General features: G+C 35.3%; 1 long non-coding RNA gene across 3 annotated transcripts; it reads left to right on the top strand.

Annotated features, from left to right (window-relative positions):
- Nucleotides 1–2: 2 nt before the first annotated feature.
- On the top strand, nt 3–7,470 carry LOC139496204 (uncharacterized). 3 transcript variants are annotated; one of them, XR_011657560.1, is made up of 3 exons: nt 3–68; nt 5,384–5,491; nt 5,948–7,470. It is a non-coding gene; the product is annotated as an uncharacterized lncRNA (long non-coding RNA). The 3 variants fall into 3 exon arrangements; XR_011657562.1 differs by having other exon boundaries at nt 28–72; XR_011657561.1 differs by lacking the exon at nt 3–68 and adding an exon at nt 4,351–4,994.
- Nucleotides 7,471–7,689: the final 219 nt, after the last annotated feature.

Here is a 7,689-nt window from a genome sequence, read left to right as displayed (position 1 = left end):
TCTGCGCATGGTCAAATAAATCAAAACATCCGGTTTGATTAGCCCACATTGCGCTCCACATTTTATAGGCATGTATGGTTGTCTAGTTAACTGTTTAGGTTCAAATAATTATTAAAAAGTCCCTGACGGGATATCTTGTCCAATTTAAAAGTTTACCGGAATGTTTTTTCATTGAAAATGTTGTTGAATTTAAAGCACCACCAAAAATGATCTAAGCACCAGAGAAAGAAGCATCTGTCTTAAGGTCTAACATCCAGGGCTGGGGTCCAATATCATTAAAAAAAATCATATCAGGACCATCAAAAAAACCTCACCATTACAAATGATAGCTTTAACTCCACCACAATGTCCAATAAACAGGAAGATGGGTCTACAAAACTCTTTTGGGGTCTATGTTGATTTGTAGGGCCCGTTAACCTGCAAACACTTTTATCCAATCCTAAGTATAAAGGTCTACTATGGTAAATGTATATTTCGTTAAAAAAAAGTAACAAGCACCACCAAAAATAATGTAACTTCGCTCCTGTTAGTCCAACCAATGGATATAGTTGACTGAAACACTCTTTGGAGTTGTAAGTTGGTTAGTTATGCTCATTAGTCCACAGGCACATATGGTCCAATCTACACAAGTCCTGGGGTCTGTTGGTGTATATATCATTTAAGAAAAATATAAGCACCACAGAAAAAAACTTAGCACCACGGGAGGTAGCTTCCCTCTGATTAGTCCAACTGACGTGTATAGGGGTCTAAAGCACTCTATTGGGGTCTAAGATGGTTTGTTAAGCTCATTAGTCTACAGGCACATATGGTCCAATCTACAGAAGTCCTGGGGTCTGTTGGTGTATATATCATTTAAGAAAAATATAAGCACCACAGAAAAAAACTTAGCACCACGGGAGGTAGCTTCCCTCTGATTAGTCCAACTGACGTGTATAGGGATGAGCCGTGTCTAAAGCACTCTATTGGGGTCTAAGATTGTTTGTTAAGCTAATTAGTCCACAGGCACATATGGTATAATCTACACAAGTACTGGGGTCTGTTGGTGTATATATCATTTAAGAAAAATATAAGCACCACAGAACAAAAACTTAGCACCACGGGAGGTAGCTTCCCTCTGATTAGTCCAACTGACGTGTATAGGGATCTAAAGCACTGTATTGGGGTCTAAGATGGTTTTTTAAGCTCATTAGTTTACAGGAACATCCTGGGGTCTGTTGGTGTATATATCATTTAAGAAAAATATAAGCACCACAGAAAAAAACTTAGCACCACGGGAGGTAGCTTCCCTCTGATTAGTCCAACTGACGTGTATAGGGGTCTAAAGCACTCTATTGGGGTCTAAGATGGTTTGTTAAGCTCATTAGTCTACAGGCACATATGGTCCAATCTACACAAGTCCTGGGGTCTGTTGGTGTATATATCATTTAAGAAAAATATAAGCACCACAGAAAAAAACTTAGCACCACGGGAGGTAGCTTCCCTCTGATTAGTCCAACTGACGTGTATAGGGATGAGCCGTGTCTAAAGCACTCTATTGGGGTCTAAGATTGTTTGTTAAGCTAATTAGTCCACAGGCACATATGGTATAATCTACACAAGTACTGGGGTCTGTTGGTGTATACATCATTTAAGAAAAATATAAGCACCACAGAACAAAAACTTAGCACCACGGGAGGTAGCTTCCCTCTGATTAGTCCAACTGACGTGTATAGGGATCTAAAGCACTGTATTGGGGTCTAAGATGGTTTTTTAAGCTCATTAGTTTACAGGAACATCCTGGGGTCTGTTGGTGTATATATCATTTAAGAAAAATATAAGCACCACAGAAAAAAACTTAGCACCACGGGAGGTAGCTTCCCTCTGATAAGTCCAACTGATGTGTATAGGGATGACCCGGGTCTAAAGCACTCTATTGGGGTCTAAGATTGTTTGTTAAGCTAATTAGTCCACAGGCACATATGGTCTAATCTACACAAGTCCTGGGGTCTGTTGGTGTATATATCATTTAAGAAAAATATAAGCACCACAGAACAAAAACTTAGCACCACGGGAGGTAGCTTCCTCCCAATTGGTCCAACTGACATGAATAGGGGTCTAAAGCACTCTATTGGGGTCTAAGATGGTTTGTTAAGCTCATTAGCCCACAGGCCATATGGTCCAATCTACACAAGTCCTAGGGTTTTTTGGTGTATATATCATTTAAGAAAAATATAAGCACCACAGAAAAAAAACTTAGCACCACGGGAGGTAGCTTCCCTCCAATTGGTCCAACTGACGTGTTAAGGGGTCTAAAGCACTCTATTGGGGTCTAAGATGGTTTGTTAAGCTCATTAGTCCAAAGGCACATATGGTCCAATATATACAAGTCCTGGGGTCTTTTGGTGTATACATGTATATCATTTAAGAAAAATATATGCACCACAGAAAAACAAATTAGCACCACGGGAGGTAGCTTCCCTCTGATTAGTCCAACTGACGTGTATAGGGATCTAAAGCACTGTATTGGGGTCTAAGATGGTTTTTTAAGCTCATTAGTTTACAGGAACATCCTGGGGTCTGTTGGTGTATATATCATTTAAGAAAAATATAAGCACCACAGAAAAAAACTTAGCACCACGGGAGGTAGCTTCCCTCTGATAAGTCCAACTGATGTGTATAGGGATGACCCGGGTCTAAAGCACTCTATTGGGGTCTAAGATTGTTTGTTAAGCTAATTAGTCCACAGGCACATATGGTCTAATCTACACAAGTCCTGGGGTCTGTTGGTGTATATATCATTTAAGAAAAATATAAGCACCACAGAACAAAAACTTAGCACCACGGGAGGTAGCTTCCTCCCAATTGGTCCAACTGACATGAATAGGGGTCTAAAGCACTCTATTGGGGTCTAAGATGGTTTGTTAAGCTCATTAGCCCACAGGCCATATGGTCCAATCTACACAAGTCCTAGGGTTTTTTGGTGTATATATCATTTAAGAAAAATATAAGCACCACAGAAAAAAAACTTAGCACCACGGGAGGTAGCTTCCCTCCAATTGGTCCAACTGACGTGTTAAGGGGTCTAAAGCACTCTATTGGGGTCTAAGATGGTTTGTTAAGCTCATTAGTCCAAAGGCACATATGGTCCAATATATACAAGTCCTGGGGTCTTTTGGTGTATACATGTATATCATTTAAGAAAAATATATGCACCACAGAAAAAAAAATTAGCAACACGGGAGGTAGCCTTCCTCCAATTGGTCCAACTGACATGTATAGGGGTCTAAAGTACTCTATCGGGGTCTAAGTTGGTTTGTTAAGCTCATTAGTCTACAGGCTCATATGGTCCAATCTACACAAGTCCTGGGGTCTTTTGGTGTATACATGAATATCATTTAAGAAAAATATATGCACCACAGAATAAAAAAATTAGCAGCACGGGAGGTTGCTTCCCTCCAATTGGTCCAACTGACGTGTATAGGGGTCTAAAGCACTCTATTGGGGTCTAAGATGGTTTGTTAAGCTCATTAGTCCAAAGGCACATATGGTCCAATATATACAAGTCCTGGGGCTTTTGGTGTATACATGTATATCATTTAAGAAAAATATATGCACCACAGAAAAAAAAATTAGCAGCACGGGAGGTAGCCTTCCTCCAATTGGTCCAACTGACATGTATAGGGGTCTAAAGTACTCTATCGGGGTCTAAGTTGGTTTGTTAAGCTCATTAGTCTACAGGCTCATATGGTCCAATCTACACAAGTCCTGGGGTCTTTTGGTGTATACATGAATCATTGGTCCAAAAGCAACTGTGGTCCAATATGCATTAGTCCAGGGTTTCAGGATATATATTAAACTAAAGAAAAATATAAGCACCACCAAAAAGAGACTTAGCACCACAGTAGTTAGCTTCCCTTCCTTTGGTCCAACAGATGGGTATAGGGGTCAAAATACTCTTTGGGGTTGTAAATTGGTTTGTATGGCTCATTGGTCCACAGGCAACTTTGATCCACTCTTCAAGTCAAGAGGTCTTTTATATTATATTTCATTTGATAAAAATATAAGCACCACCAAAAACAAACTTTGCATCTCAAGAGGTAGCTTCCCTCACAATGGTCCAAGGATGGGTAGTGGGTCTAAAATAGTCTTTGGGGTTTGTAAGGCCTGTCTAAAGGCAACTGTGGTCCAATCTTCATTAGGCTAGGGGTCTCTGGGTATATTTCACTGAAGAAAAATATAAGCACCACCAAAAAGAAATGTAGCACCACAGGAGGTTACTTCCCTCCATTTGGTCCAACAGATGGGTATAGGGGTCTAAATACTGTTAGGGGTACTAAGTTGGTTTGTAGGCTTATTGGGCAACAGACGACTGTGGTCTAATCTTTAAGTTAAGGGTTCTCATAGGGTGTATTTCATTAAAGAAAAATATAAGCACCAAGAAAAACAAACTAAGCACCATGGGAGGTAGCTTTCCGCTCGTTGGCCCAACAGACAGATTTAGGGGTCTAACATATTCTTTGGGTCTAAGATGATTTGAAAAGCTCATGTGGTTCAATCTTCTAGTCCAGAGGTCTGTTGTAGTATATTTCATTTGAGAAATATAAGCACCATCAGGCACAAACTAAGCACCATGGGAGGTAGCTTTCCTCTCAGTGGTCCATCAGATAGGTTAAGGGGTCTAACCCACTCTTTTGGGTCTAAGATGATTTGAAACGCACATGTGGGGCAATCTTCTAGTCCAGAGGTCTGTTGTGGTATATTTCATTAAAAAAATATAATAAGCACCACCAAAAATGAACTTAGCAACACGGATGATTGCTTCCACTGCCTTGATCCAATAAACAGGTATAGGGATGTAGAAAACACTTTGAGAGGTCTATGTTGATTTATATGGCCCAATGTCTGTGTCCAATCTACAAGTCCAGGAGTTTTAGGATATATTTCATTAAAGAAAAACTTGATTTTGTTTTACAGGGCCATTTGGTCTACATGTATGCACAAAATGTTACTGACCGGTCTGTATCCTTAAAGATGTGTAATTGCAAACAAATATTGTGAGGAGATTTTAAAGCCAGAAAAATTGTATTTCTTATGATAATTCTCCATTGCTCTCCCTGTCTTCAAGGCAAAAATCTTCTAAAGGAGCACATGAAATAGTATGAAATAAGCACCTTAAAACATGAAGTAACTTTGAAAAAAGAAGAAAAAACATATATGATATTCAGCAATGATAACAGGCTGCTGACTTAGAACAGTCACATATAGAAAAACATAAATAACATGACATGTTCATTATGGTGTGATAATTAAAGTCATATGCTAAATTATTGATTCTCAATTGTACATCATTTTCATGAAATTGTGTGTCTAACTATATATCTAAATCTTGTTTTTCTTTCCACAGATTATCCAAATTGACGTCAAAAGTGTTCAGATATCAGATGTACTACAGCTAAAGAATGAAATTAATTGTGGTCATTTCACAGCTTTTGCCTACAGTCAGCTTTTTATGGTAGGATAATATGCACGTCTTAAGTATTAATAGTGTATACAAATGTAAAATAAATCAATGTATACACACCTTTTATCAATGAATAATTTGTTCATTCATTTTCCCAAATTTTGATAAATTACATTGCACATAATCTAAATAAATTATCACATATTAAAGTAAACAATAAGTATATCCAATTGGACAAATAAAAGTTTCAAGTAGACAATTATTCTATAATATTACAAAAGTGGCAGATGACCTGTAGTTGTTAATTTCTGTATCATTTGGTCTCTTGTAAAGAGTTGTCTCATAGGCAAATACATGTACAATCTGTTAGGGAGCTGATTTTACTGATTCAGACAATTTATTTCATTCTATTTTGATTGATTATGTAGCACTAAACAATTGTCACAAGCAAACATGTATTTGAATTTCAAATTATTATTTAAATAAATTGAGTCTTTATTATTTCAGTGAATTAAAGAATCAACTTATTAATACCCAAGCTGACCAACTGTCAAGAAAGAGAAGACAAGGCAACTCCATCTGAATGAAATTAAAAGAAAAGATTTAATCATTACAACAATAGATGTGAAAATGCTATTTTTTCAATCTAAAACACACATAACAAAAAATACACTTAAGAAATACTGTTCAAGATTGATTCTTAAAATATCAGTCGTACTTTTTTTATATACTTGAAGATGTATTGTAAAAGTAAATTTGTTAGATTAAAGTTTTTCAAGGCTTGAATTATCTCCCCTTATTAATCCAAAAAAAACTTTATGCAAGACTATTTGTTTTCCAACTCCTAGAATTCTAAATGTTTAAAGTTGAAAACATTTGTCAAATTTGTTTCTTCTTTGTTTACGGTTTTATGATTGGAGTTCAACCTTTAATCTCAAGAACAAAATAAAGGAAATCTACTGTGCACAAAAGTCTTCCTCTTTTTTTTATGAATTGTAAAGATAATTTTTGAAGATGGACAATTTAACACTGTATTAGAGAAATTTAGTTTGCAGAAATTCAAGATACATTTTGTAAAACCAATCGGGAATATGACTTTTTTACTCAAATTAGTTCTTATTTCAAAATCAAATGACTAAGGGAGATAACTCTACTTCTAAATTATTTATCTGAAATAGTAAATTAAAGTGGCTCATTTTAGTATTATCACTGATTGATAGATTTGTCCCTTAATAGAGATTAATGTTCCTAGCAATTGATGCTAACTTATATTTGCTGATGCAAATTATCCCTTAATTTTAGATTTTTACTTTTTAATTAAATATATGTTGTTTTCAGGAGTTGTGTCCCTTTAATATTTTTTTATTTATCAGAATATGTTTGGTATATATGTAATCAAGGTGGTATTTTATGCTGATTACATTATTTTTATTTATATTCAAGGTTGTCAAACAATCCTGTAGTTGTAGTATTTTTGAATTTAGAGATGATCTGTATAAATATGTATTAAAATTAATTGTTTCTTTTGCACGCCCCCTCAATTACATAGTAATGGCTTATTTTTTTATACCAACCTTAATGGTGAAAGTATTCAGAATTTGATGAATTCTGAAATTCTGCATTTTAGATCTGTGGTAATAAATAAGTTGTTTGAATTCGAAACATAATTTAAGTTGACATGTTACATTTTCAAACATTTACAAATGGACACACATTTTTATTTTATTTGAAAAGATAATAAATTGAAAAACTTATTACATTTTAAATTAATGTATCTCCTACCTACTGATACTTCTAAGAATTCTGTATGCAAATGAAAATGTTCATAGGTATTAAATTTATAGAAAGTCAAACTTGAAAAGAAACTGGGGTTGATGTGCATAATTTATGTTTAATTTGAAATTGTTACAAATTATAAACTTTTATTTGATTGTACATTGTGCTGAATGTTGATTGAAGTTCATCTGTATAGATGAAACTTATGTTTTGAATATTCATTGATTATTAAACTTAATAAGAGTATAATGCAATACCTGTCTTTGTATTTTTTATGAATCAATTCAGAGCTACCACAATTTATATCACAAAAAAAACATTTGTCTATTTTTTTAAGTTTCTCCATGTCCATTAAATGATTAAACCTGTTAAAATAAGCATGAACATTTTCTTGATTACTGAATGATCAAATCAATAGAATATAAATCATATGTCCCAGAATGCACGAAATAGGGATGCTGGTCTCAACTTTT

Source organism: Mytilus edulis, chromosome 1, assembly GCF_963676685.1.
Source record: "Mytilus edulis chromosome 1, xbMytEdul2.2, whole genome shotgun sequence".
In the NCBI taxonomy this organism is placed as follows: domain Eukaryota; kingdom Metazoa; phylum Mollusca; class Bivalvia; order Mytilida; family Mytilidae; genus Mytilus; species Mytilus edulis.
The sequence above is the reverse complement of the archived record's forward strand: the minus strand, read 5'-3'. Positions and strand labels throughout refer to the sequence as shown.